This window comes from Rhopalosiphum padi, chromosome 3 (genome assembly GCF_020882245.1).
Source record: "Rhopalosiphum padi isolate XX-2018 chromosome 3, ASM2088224v1, whole genome shotgun sequence".
NCBI classification, from domain to species: domain Eukaryota; kingdom Metazoa; phylum Arthropoda; class Insecta; order Hemiptera; family Aphididae; genus Rhopalosiphum; species Rhopalosiphum padi.
Window position 1 is genome coordinate 58984322 of NC_083599.1, and position 14473 is coordinate 58998794.

Sequence of the window (14473 nt, forward strand, 5' to 3'; positions counted from 1 at the left end):
ATATACGAATATGATATAATGTTGTACTTCAATAGATTGCATTTATGAATTATATTGACTGTTTTTATGTATAATAACGCGAAGCTCTAATAATATTTTATTTTTATTCGTTAGCTCTATTTAAGTTTTTCGTAATTCGTAAAGTAATATAGGTCATAGATACATAATGCATATGCTGATAAATAAGTAACAGTTTTCGAAAATAAATAAATAAGTAAGTGTTATATTAAAACGCGTATATAACTAACTTTAATATCTGTTAAGTTCGTGTGAGGAATGTCATTATGATGGGAATGGTGGGTCACTTCATGTACGTGTCAGGTCCACCGGTCTGCTTGCCACTCCAAGAAAGAGCTCATTTGTATTCTTTTGAAAGTCCTTTTTTCTTAGAAAACTCTATATTTATAAATTTGAAATTTCATTTCCAATAGCCGCCTCGGAAATTTATTATATTAAAGTTGTTATACACGAGTTCAAAATGCTAAATAAGTTACTGTATAACAAGTTGTATATTTTAATGACAATAATTTTCGATTTGCACTTTTTTTAATTTTACAATGGAAACGTTCTATTATTTGTGTTGTATATATACCTTGCCAATGAAGTACACGCAAGCCCAAGTAGGTATACTCGGGGCCTAATACACCATAAAATGTGGTGTTTAATGATTGATGACAAATTTATGACAGCTTTTATATTAATTTAATTTGATATCAGAGATACAAATTAGGAAATTGATTTAAATATTAAGGGCGAAGTCACGAACGTGATTAGTTGCTATTATAAAAAGTGTGTAAAACTAACAATAAAAAAAATAGTCTCTCTGTTGATAGTTATAACACACACACACACACACACACACACACACACACACACACACACACACACACACACACACACACATATATATATATATGCATATACTACACACTCAGCACGCTGTTATATCGTTTTGTTTTCATAGCGCATACGCGGAGAATTTACATTGGATATACTATAACCGCGGTGTCAATTTATTGTTATTAAAATCAAATTAAGCACTAAAGCACACGGAAATCCGTCTTCGGAGCGACGCGTAAATTTCATTTGTACAGCATAGTTCGATTATAATATCATTACAAAAATATAATAATATTATACACGCGTCGGAGGAGCGGGTACACGGTATTTTACCAAATAGACAATATATGTAACGTACCGTTCCCTCATATATATATATATATATATATACATATAATATGGTGATTTGCGCGTATTACTCTATATAACTCGCCTGTATATGTATATATATATATGCGTAAATCCCGAACGTTCGGACGAATTATTTCATACATGTGGTATATATATATATATATATTTATTATTTGACGAATAACGCATTAAAATGGTAATTTAAACATCGAAACTTCCTGTCGACCCGGCAACAGTAACGCCTAATAATATCCGTTTGTAATTAAATATTACCGGAATTTGTGCAATATGAATATAACTATATACGTACGTATACACATAAAATATATTATATACCTGTAATCCATGTATAATATATATAATAAAAAATAAAAAAAAAAGGAACGGAATAAAATATATATATATTATAAAAACACTATACAACGCGGAAGCTTAATTTCCTGTCTCTTAATAGAGCATTGTATATATTTTAATATTCTATGTTATTATATCGATACGCATTAATATGCTAATTTGTGCGTTTCGCTCAGTCGATAAACCGATTCCGATATTATTACAACGTGTATATTATATAAAAAATATAAACATTATTGTTGTTTTTGTACGGGCGGCATGTGCGCGCGCGTCAACCGTGCCGAGTACATCATCATCATCATCATCGTTCTCATCAATGCGTGCAGTTTTTTATATTATAATATATCATATTATATTTCCCCGCTATAGAGTCGCTGGATCATAATGTTAGAATTTGAATAATTATAAAAAACATAAAAACGGCTAACTAAATAATTATAGCCCTTGTTTTACGTATATGTATACAGGCACGACGCACAAACAATAATATAATAATATAATAATATGTTTACGGCGACATCGTATCGTAGCGCACGCACTGCGTGTAAACGCCGTATGCAAATCGTTTAATATATTCAACTATTCAATTATTAATAAACTAAAGACCGGATTTATAATATGTACCAAAAACAAATGCATCATACGCGATCGAAAATCGTAATGTAAATGATGTGATGATGCATATTATAATATAACTTATACGTATTATATTAATAGTTATAATATCACTTACAATAGCTAAATTGTAAAATTATATGATCTCCAAATTTAAATAAAAGTCGGAATATGTTTACCAAAGGAGGTACATCAAAACTTTTGTTTTTTTAAATACTCATCATTTTTCCCAATATGCTTTTTAATTTAATTTTTTAAGAATTATCAATGAATGTCTGTAGAAAAAATGAAATATATGCAGTTAGTCCGTTATAATAGGTACTGTAAACAATGAGGAAATTTGAAAACATATAGGTACTTATGTGTGTAAAGTTAGCCCTCGTATTATATGCATTAAATAATGACCATTCGTTTTTACTCACTGGAACGTTATGAAACATCAATATAATACGCTCGCTTGGCATATTATGATGTGATCGACTAGAAAAAATATACAAATGCACGTAGTTCAAGGTGTTCAGGCTCTATTAATAAACATAATATATTAGTATACACAAGGGGGCTGTTACTTGGAGGGAGAGTCAAGAGGGCTCCTTAAGAAAACACTTCAAACACCCTTCAAGAATCATTGTCGAATAATAAATATGCTGATATAAAGTTAAAATTGAAAAAATCCAAGTGAGTGTACATCACCCCCTACCAATAAAATAATTTTTTTATTATAAGTAGTTGCACTTATATATACTTATAAGCGAAGGTGGGTTAGTTAATGAAAAGTATTAAATTTGATTTAGTGAAGTAAAGTCAACATAATAACGTTAAGCTAAAGCCTAAAAGTTAATATATTTAACAAACAATTTATTTATAGCTTTAAAAGTCGAAAAAAATAATATTAAAACTTATAAATATTAAAAACTTATTATACCTAGTTAGTTAAATGAAGCTAATCCATTTTTTTAAAATAAATATCTGGGTCACTCGTGTATTAATTTCTAACTTATTTTATTATTTTAAAAATAATACTAATTGTTTTGTTAAAACTTTAATGCATATTCTATAATATAGTATATGTACTCTATTATTACACAGATATATTATGATTTAGGCAATTACATGTTTGTGTCTACTAAATTATTAAATCAAGGAATATTTATTTATTCGTTTTTGTTTAATACCATTTTATATACGTATACAGTAGGTATTTAATTATAAAAATGTACTTTAGTACAAACATTTTTTATTTACACCTATATATAATGTTATCGAATGTTATTCTCATATTAAAAATATGATTTTAACGTGGGTAGGTATTATTTTTCAAATTAATTGGAAAAAGGTTTGTTAATTCATAAGATTATTTAACTAATTTAAAAAACTTTTTCATATAGCTTAATTTTGTAATTACCTACCTTATGTCTAACACGAAAATGTCCACATTTTTTAAAAAGTTTTTCTGCAACATCCAGTAAACTCTTATTTGACCTGGGTTGCTGGACTAATTCAGCCACCTACCTTTGTTATACCTATATAATAACAGAACGATTTTTTTTATACATAATTTTAATTAGTTTTATAAACTGTTATGTTTTATTATATTTTTCTTCCTGGCACAATCAACATAAATTATAGACTATCATAGAAAATAATAAAGTCCACGTTTCTTTTTAACATTTACGCAAATTTGTTAATGTTGTTTTATTAACTGTAAAAGAATATAATTATATATAAATTTATGCAAACAAAACCAAACCTGTCAGTTTTGTCCCATTTTAGACCTTATTTTTTTAAATTTTTCAAAAAAGAAATACGGATAATGCTACATAATATGAAATGATAAAAGTAGAGTTGGTGTAAAAAAAAATAACGATATACCTTTATCCACCATGCAGTATACAATACTAATTATTCATAGAATATTTAATTACGCACTTACCATTTTATTTAAAAATTAGCAATTGTGATAAAACATGTTATGAATAAAAATTCAAATTAAACATTAACTACACTTAAAGTGGACAATGATCACCTCCTAAAGTACACCCTTAGCTTAGCATTTTGGGTTTCTCATATGAAATATAACATTTTTTTATTGTGGAAATTATTATTGTTTTTCCCTTTTTGAATATTTAAAGATTGACAATATTGTTATAATTTATTGTTTGTTTGTATACAATATAATCCCACAACGTTATTATTAATTGATAAATTTCGAGAATACAATGAACGGACAAAAAATAATTTTAACGATAAAGAGAGCGAAAACAATAAACGGTGAAAGGTTTTACCTTGGTTGGTATATCTATATTATGTTTAAATAAGTAGTAAAAGTGTTGCGAGTTTTTACGGATATACAAATAAGATGACCCGCGTGAACAAAATAAAAAAAATCACGTGGACGGTTCTTAGTAAAAACCGGAAGAGTGTATTAAATACAATGAGAAGTGAAATTAATTATTACCTATATAATTTGACTGCTCGAATTTTGAGGAGTTTTAAAATGTAAATGCGGACAACTGACTATAACAGAAGCTGAACGTGTAACGCGTGAAGACAATATAAACTGCGAGCATTACGTTCGTCGTTCGGAGGCAGAATTATCATCGATCGATGATAGTTATATTGTAAAACAAATTTGTATCTTACTAGCCGTATAGTCGTTATTGCGTCATACTTCTATTTTATACTTTAGTGATAAAATTATTATCAGAACTGTGAATAATTTATCGATAAATCACAACATGTCGATAAATTCGATTCGTCGATTAAAATTAGTAAAATACAAATATGACTGAGCACATTTCTATTTTATATGTAAACTCAAACATTTATTTTGTATATTTTTACATATTTTAAGCGTTAGTGCCTATTTATGCATAAAAGTAAAATTAAATGTTCTTATTACATAATTGGGGAAATATAACGAAATAGAAATACCTTTATTTAATATAATTTTAATATAAAATCAAAAATTCTATTAATTTTAAATATGTATTATTAATATTTTCATAAAATTAATTTTTAATACATTTTTTTATATTTTATAAAAAAAATGTAGAGAATTTATATTGGTACGATTAAGGTCATGAATAAAATGTGAATTTATTTTATTATGTTTGTTTTGCATAATGTCTAATATTTTAAAAAAGTTTGCTATGTTTTTCTATTTTTGAGTGTTTGCATATTTTATAGTTTTTGGTGCATTAAATTATCCTGTTTATAAAATATGTATGTCAAAATATAAATAAAAAAGATGTTAGTTAAATACAAGAACATTTTTTAAATATTTAAATTTAACTTTGGATACCTAAATATAATTTAAGAACGATTATTATTGATTTGAATTATCATTTTTTTATTTATTTAATTTATATTTAAATTATAACTATAGAATCTAATATAAAATATACAAATTTAGTTTTTTATTTTCGTGTTTTTTACGTTGTTTTTTTTCATATTATAATCCTAACTTATAGTTATCCATAATAAATGTATAGATACATATATGCAATATTATTATTTATCATGATGACATAATAATGTGTTCACCTGCAATCACAATATACATGGTCATCATCACTGTAAATTATATTATTTTAGCATATATATAGGTATAGGTATCTTATTTTATGTAAATACATAAAATAAGCAAATATAGGTATTATATAGGTATACTCATATTATAATATTATGATAGACAATTACTAACTCAGTGGTGCCATTTGAATTTTATAATAGGGGTGCCAAAATTTAAGTAGACCAATTTTTTTTCGTCAGGCCACTTTTTTCAAAATAATAGATTACAGTCAATACAGATATGGTTTGTGTGTAAGTCGCTTCTATGGGGTTAAACTCTTGAAGGGTATGTTTAATGAATATTTATTCTAATTATTCATTAATAATTTATTTGCCTTTTGGTATAGATCCAAAAATATTTAGTAATCAATGCAATTTATTCCAAACGAAATTAATAAATTATATTTATTTATTAACATATTATAATACATAATAATACAATATTCCATACAAAATGCATTAGTTGCTATTCTACCTTATATACCTTCTAGTTTTTATTTTAGCAAATCTATCTACTGTTTCGTCTAAATCTATTTTGTTAGCATCTTATTTTTCTTATTCGCTATGACCATTAAATCACTTAAGTAATCTTTTGTCACCCATTGAAGATATAATATTATACTAATTGCAACCGTAGGTAGTCTGTATTTCTGTAACGACATCATAGAAATGTTAGAAATATAGAATTATTCTAAATCACAAGCATATAATTGTATAACGGAATACCCACATACGCCTATTATATTATATTTATATATACCTATATTTATACTATATTTTATTATACCGCATTTATACCTACTAACGAAAAAACCATTATTTGGAAAGTTGGAAATCGCTTTGATCAATGATCATAGACGTATAGTTGATGCTAATAAGAATCTAAAAATAATAAATATTATGCATTATTATTTATTACTTATTTGCATACATAATACTATTACACTATATATTTATATTTTATACCTACGCATTACATAGTACCTATTCATAGCAATTAATAATGTATTTTAATTTTTACTCATAGGGCCATAGGCCATCGCCCGTGTGCCGTCAGCGCATTGTAAATTTTTATCAAGACCTATAAGATTCGGAAATAAATAGGAGAGCCAAAGTATGCGCTGCCCCCCCCCCAATGGTGCTCCTGTGCTAACCACCTAACCTATACACCCGACGTTTAATGGCACGAAGGCAAAACGGATGATGATGATGATAATAATAATAATAATAATATTATTGATTCGTCAGCAACGCAGTCGGTACACATATTATGTAACGTGTGTCGTATATATTATAATATACACATCGTAACAGTTTTTCGTTCCCCCGAGATTATCCGTCAATGTATGAGAGTAAGACGACGTGTACGCATTATGAAACATACAAATATGTTCGGAAAAGGTATATCGTGTAAATATAATAATACACTTATGGCGCGCGCGAGTGTGGATTAGGTGCGCATATAACACACATATAATATGTACAGTTACATAAAAACGCGAAGTGAAAAATCGAGAATATGATATATGTATATGTTATCATATAAAACGTAAACACAATATAACATATTATTATGTTCCACGCGGAAATGAATATAAAATATTCGTTTATAATTCCCGTAAATATACCTAATTTTATTAGTTTTTTTCGAAAAGAGAATATTATGTACCAACCAACACTTCCGTCATTTGTAGATATACCTAATATGTATACCTATATAATATAGTGATATTAAAATAAGTCTAGAGCTCGGATATTTCTTGGAAAGCGACATATTCAAAAACTCGTTAACGCATATTTCGTTTCAAAAAAAAAAAAAAAAAATTTAAAGAAATTTAATTTTAAAGTAGATAAACTTCATCCACACACATTATTCATGTACAGCATTTACTATCGTTTATAATTTGAATCATTCTGTTAGAATTCATCCATATACATTTAATGATTATTTATTAATGTGTATAAAATAAAGTGGGTAAAAATCGTACTTAAGTATAATTTAAATATTTAAAATTTAACTAAGAAATAAAATATTTTGTTGTACAACATTATCTATTACAATTATAGAATGTAATGTTGAATTTTTTGAAGTTTGTTCCCGTTTAAAATATAAGTGCATACAAGACAAAATCAAAAATAAATATTATTAAGATTATTTTAGTATACATCTCGAGTTACAAACCATAACTATAGATACAAAGTAGGTACAACTGTACATAATACTGTACACGAGTGAAGAAGAAGAAATAAACATCGTCAGTCGGACCGTATTATGTACAGTTGGTATACCTTTAAAAACTCACGCGTAAAAACTGTACGTATTGTAAAAATGCTTAGCCGAATGTGTAAGTCGTGTCTCGGCCCTCAGGTAGTAGGCACATAAACCGTATATATAATGTAGACGGGACCTGAGACGTTAAATAGAGGTATCTCAATAATATTATTCTACCCACATTACAATATGTTACTGTATCCTGCCACCTCTGCAGTATATTATATTATACTATAAAGGCCCATCTTCCGGTGCGTATTATTCGCGTCGTACCTATGTATATCGAATATCCCACTCACCGCCGCCGCCGCCGCGACAGTTGACACAGTAAAGTCATATTATTATTGTAGTGCGTGCGTCCTCGTGGTTTTCGAATTCGGACACAATGCGAGCGGACCCCAAGGACGGGAACGTAGACCGAAGAATATAATATAATATATATATATACGGTGTATTATATATACGTCTTATATGGTTACTGTTCGGACGAGTCAATTCGTCCCCGTCGTTATATATACGTATTGTTATCATTATATTCCACGGTATATAGACTACGGACGTCCTCCGATATAATATACACTTACTTACTGTGTATTAAGAACGCTCGTGTGAATTACTGCAGTGCGAATAATATAATAGCATACGCCATGCAGTGCGGCGCGTATTGTGTTGTCGACCGTGCAGACAAACTGCGCAGTATTATAATATGTTGTTATTATCATCTATATGGTCGTGTTATTTGATTTTAAGCTGCTAATTTTATAGCGTTCTTCTTTATAATATACTCAATAGTATAACAATAATAATAGGTTTTGAAACGAGCGTATAATATATATCTAATAAATACATGTCTCCCGGAAGCCGAACGCTTCGACATTCTTTGTAATTTGTATTATTATTATTATTATTATTATTATTATTATTATTATTATATTATGCTAAATGCGCAGAAAGAGTGAAATAAAAACCATTAAAATTACATTTATATTAAAGTGAAATATAAAAACCGTTTATTCGCCACACACCTATCATGTATAATACCTACAGTTAAGATGAATAGAATTCTTTGAAAAATATACACGAACGACGACGTGTTTCGATGAGTTCCGTTAATATGCCTCTGCAGCACATCCCATCAATTATTTATTAAAGCGACACAAATGCCAGACAATCATTTAGGTACCTATTCCTACTCTGTATGACTCCGTATGCGTGGTCCGACATAATAGAACAGTGTATTTATCGAAAAGTTTACATAAAGGATTGGCCGGAACATATTTATTCTATTGAAAGTCGATGAATGTAAAGACGTTATTGACGTTTTATTCTTGAAAACGGTTTTATGTACAATTGAAAAAGTAACACCAACGCAAAATAAACATCATTTAAAACTATTGGCAATAAGTGCTTACATTTTCGTCAGACATTTAGGTCGTTTCAATGAAAACAATATTTAAGGAGATTTTGGATTTCACTTATATGAAAAGATATTCCGAAAATCGACTATGACTATATAAACGAGACTCCCGTGAATCCACCGAGACATCGATTTTCAACATTTTAATATCGTCGTGCTGGAATAGGTACATTATGTCAAACTGTCGTCTGTCACCCATTTTCTATACTGGCCACGAGAAACAATATATATATAACAAGTAATATTAAAACTAAAACAGTTTTATTTTTGTTTGTCATCAGTCATCAGTCATCACTACTGTACCGAAATACTGCTGTATCGATTGACAATGTTGACGTAAAGGGAGAAACACGTTTCCCTCCGATAGTCCTATACGAAAAGTCTATTTAAAAATAAAAAAGTTGAATCATACATTAAGCCATATTATTATATCACAATAATTATATTCTCTTATAGCCGTGAAAAATGTTATCTTCCGGACGGTCGACAATGTACCGAATAATTACCATTTATCGCGTGATGTTCGTCACAATCTAATCATTCTAACTGTCATATCTATCCATATATACAATATTTTAACGTATTTTTTTAGGCATCAACTATAGGTACTATAAATTGTAATGATAAAATACAATTACTTCTCAACTTAGTCATAACTGTTATAATATCCGATAAAGGAGGACGTTAGTGTATTATTTTATGTTATCTCTTTTCTCCGACAGTTTGACTCACGTGCATCTGTGCATCATATAGACAAAATACATTTATACGAAATAATTTTTTCATGACTTCTAAGAGGATATTATTATCAAATATATTTTATCAATGAATGAAAAATATAAAGAATATAAAGGTACAATTATCCGTTAAAATTTACAACATAATAATGTTTGTATTTTTGTAGTTGTGAAAACTATAAGTCAAATAATAAATAAAAGTACAAAACTTTAACTGTTAATAATATTATTCTCTATGATTTTTAAAACAGGTCATTTTAATCTAAGATTACTTAAAAATGATTTTTCGTTAATATCTGTTTTGCCTACATGTGGGTCAGAGAAAGAACACAAATATAGTGCACTGACATCCGTTTCCAACATAAAATATATACACGTTATGTGCACGCTTATTTCTATCTATATATATATATCGTGCTGCCATGCGAAATCGAGGGTGTTCCTGTATACCGTTGTATTAAATTTCAGTCAGCACAATTGCACTAAAGTGCGAACGTCACGAAAGAATGCATAACGGATTGTTAAAAAATTATAAAAACGACGCGTCCTGCGCAGTATATATAAATGTATATTACAATATATCCTATGCACGATCAATATAATATTATTATTTTGAATTTTGATTATGACATGATGGCGGCTGGCTTGTTGTTAATTTTTATTTTCGTCGTGTTTCAGGTACTTACCAATAACTGCAGTCACGAGTCAAACCATATATATTACCATATAAAGCTACTGCAGAAATCGTCACGGTTGATCCGCGCGCAATATTGTCGGACTCAGTAGCGATTTTGACAAAACTTCTACAAATAAGACATGACAAAAAAAATATTCGAAAAACATTGTTTTCATATTATCCTGTTGTCCAACATATTACCGTCTAAGCGTATTTATGTTTTATTCTTTTCACCGTCTTTCAAGATTTTTATAACATTTACTTGCTGTTAATATAATATAGCCAAGAATTATTATTTTTCATTATTTAAATATTAAACGGAATTAATCTTACCCATCATCATCGGAGAGTTGTTAACCATTGCCATTATTACCTATACCCTCAAAACCGACACGGGTCCGACCCTGTGGTGTTAAAAACGTTTCTCTACATCGAACAATTTTCCTGATTACTGCACACCGGATGATATTATTGTAACAATAAATATAATAATACCATCATATACAAACGTAGGTATAGTAAAAAAAAATATAGCAGTTGTAATACCGTGTACTTTATATTATTCCGCCAACTTGGCTGTGTATAATAGTTGTTACAATTCTCCTTTAAACCGTGTCATGTGAATTGAATAAATTATGGGAGCTATGACTTTGATATGCTGCATTTTATATTTCTTTGTTCTTTTTTTTTTTTTACCGTTTTGTTTTGTTTATTTTACGTTTTTTCTATATTTCATCTGTACAGATATATAATTTAACCGGAATTTATATAGATCTTTAAATATTTGAATGTGTTCGGCGCAGTTCATTATTTGTGCATTATACTTACCTTTATTTGGCTATATATACTGAAATGAAGTTATATTTAAATTATTCATTATACAATATTATAATACACGCGTGGCGTACTTTATTATTACTATTATTTATATATATATATGCGCCTTATGCCTACCTATATGTTTTAATCGTATAAATTAAAAAATTTACAAAACATTTCGACCGTGAACACCGTGATATAGGTTGATATAGAATAGTATGTATAGATATAGAGGTGAGTGGGGAAGTGAGATAGGTATAACCATATAATGTGCTGCTATAATATATATATATATACTTACTCGTATTTGCGATTTCAATAATCGGACGATTAATTATATCATTAGTCTCTTAACATAATTTATACCTATACATAATTAAAGCGTACGTGCACGTTGATATATACTTAATATATTGATTTATATATATAATTATATTAATTTTTTATAGTATAGAGTACTTGTTTAGTATTATTTTGTTATTGAAACGTTTCTAGATAATATAATTATTATATGTGCTTTGAATATTATTATAAATGTGCGGAAACAGCAGCTGTTAAAAAGTAAACGATTTTTTTATTTAATTGAATTTAAATTTTAAATTATTTAACATATAACTCTAATTGATCTTCGTTAATGTTGTCATGATCGAAAAATATATCGTTCGTTCACATATAGAAATAGAACCATATATAGAGGTTTACCGTCATACAATAAAATATAATATATAATAGGTATACGTGATATATATCACTTAAAGCGGATACATACATGTGTGTACCGTGTACCTATATATACGGTAATTATTATGATTTATTACTTATAATGGACAATGATATATAGTACTTACATAGAAATATTGTTTTTTTTTTCTCCATAATTTAATATATACTGTATTGACAGTTTAGATTATATAATATTATTCGAATGACATTTGAGTTGTACAGAATATACGCCATAATATTTAAATTTAAAATGTAAAATTGTATTGATCATACATAAATATATAATATATACATATATATATATATATAATTTATAGCGTATTATGTGCAGTGTGAACAATACGTCAATATAGGTACTTACGTAAAAAGTTTAAATTGTAGTTAATGCAATAGGTAGGAATAGGGTGACTATATAACTGAATAATATTTAACTTTAAGGACAGAATTGAAAAAAACTCGTTTTACACTATTATATACTATCCGAACAAACTTTTTAAACGAAACAATTTGTAAAACAAATTTTATTGAATTTAAATATATAATAGATTAAAACAAGTTCTAGATTACGCATATTATTCACAAAAGTCAACCGTTTTATATATACATTATATGAATGCTGATAGATACTTGTACTGCCTATAATACGATGCACATTATAATACCCATATATACAATATATACATATATATTATATGTAGTTCAGGTAGTCGCCAGTCGATATAGATCGCCACAATTTATAGAGGTATATATATATATGCATATGTAGTTTCGAATTCTCAAATTCAACTACGAAATATATAAGTAATTCTAATTCAAATTTATTCAAACCCGTCACGTGCGTTTAAAAATGGTGGGAAGGTATACAGGGGATTAAAACAAAAATAATAATAGCGAACGCATTAAAACCCTGTATCTAATATATTATATATATAGGTACGTATATATACGGGTATATATTTATACTTTTATAGGTATAAATAATTTATAAAATCGTAGGATTTATTTTTCCAACTTAAATTAAATATATAATTTTTAATTCTCGTGTGCGTTGTGCAGATCTATCCGATTTATGTACAACAAAAATAATTGTATATTATGCTCACTATATAAAATAATTGCAATTACAATGTAATACGTGTATAATATGCTGTTCTCGTATTTGCGATCACGCCTGTGATAATAAAACAATAACGCATGCGCATAATATGTAGGTATAGCATTGTATAGCGTGTGGAATAAAAAGCAATTGTACAAAATATTTCAATTTGTAACTATATAAAGCCATTCTCATACGATTTCATCCGATGATAATGCGGACGATGGTGAAATCGCATATAACAGCCGTCATTAATTTAAAAAAAAAAAAAATTAATTATTATAATAATAGAAATTATTAATGTATAATCAAATCTTTAAAAAAAAAATAACACATACTATTAAACGCATATAAGTACATCTAACGGCAATACTATGTCAACATCTTATTTTGTAAATCTATAACCTAAACAGGATTATATATTTACACAGGGTGGGTGATTTAAAAAAATATTATACAAGATTATCGGCACGTCGCGCCTTGTTTAACAAAATGTATATCAACGGTAGAAAGTATTAAACACATATAGTTACTTGATCCGATTCACTTATTATTAAAAGTTTTTGCCCTGGAGTGAAGGCGATAAATCATAAAGTTATCGAAAGCCCCCTATAACTGTACAATTCTCTCTCTCTCTCTCTCTCCCTCTCGCCCTACGCTATATATGATGTGATCCTAAATGACGAGCGATATATTAATTACGTATACATGATATTATATTATATGTATTATAAGCGTGTTTTATATATTATATAATAATACAAAACATATATTATGTTTAATTATTAATTCATTAAAATAATAATGTTCAGCATATAATTATACACAAGTTATGTTGACGTTATATATGATATAATATAATAATCGTATACGTGTTGAATATTTACCACACCCCATCCCTAGAGCGCTGTTATATTGTCGATGGATCAACTGACAAAACGAGACGCATTTTCACCCCCCATTTAATAGTGTTTTCCAAAAGAAAACTGAAAAATCTGTG

At 27.9% G+C, this 14473-nt stretch overlaps 1 long non-coding RNA gene across 1 annotated transcript in view; it reads left to right on the forward strand.

The window, feature by feature from the left end:
• The window catches only part of LOC132927186 (uncharacterized), an 80976-nt gene extending 69802 nt beyond the window's left edge, over nt 1–11174 (forward strand). The window contains exon 2 of the long non-coding RNA XR_009661665.1: nt 10838–11174. This is a non-coding gene — a long non-coding RNA (uncharacterized LOC132927186). The remainder of the gene's footprint in view (nt 1–10837) is intronic.
• The last annotated feature ends 3299 nt before the right edge of the window (nt 11175–14473 follow it).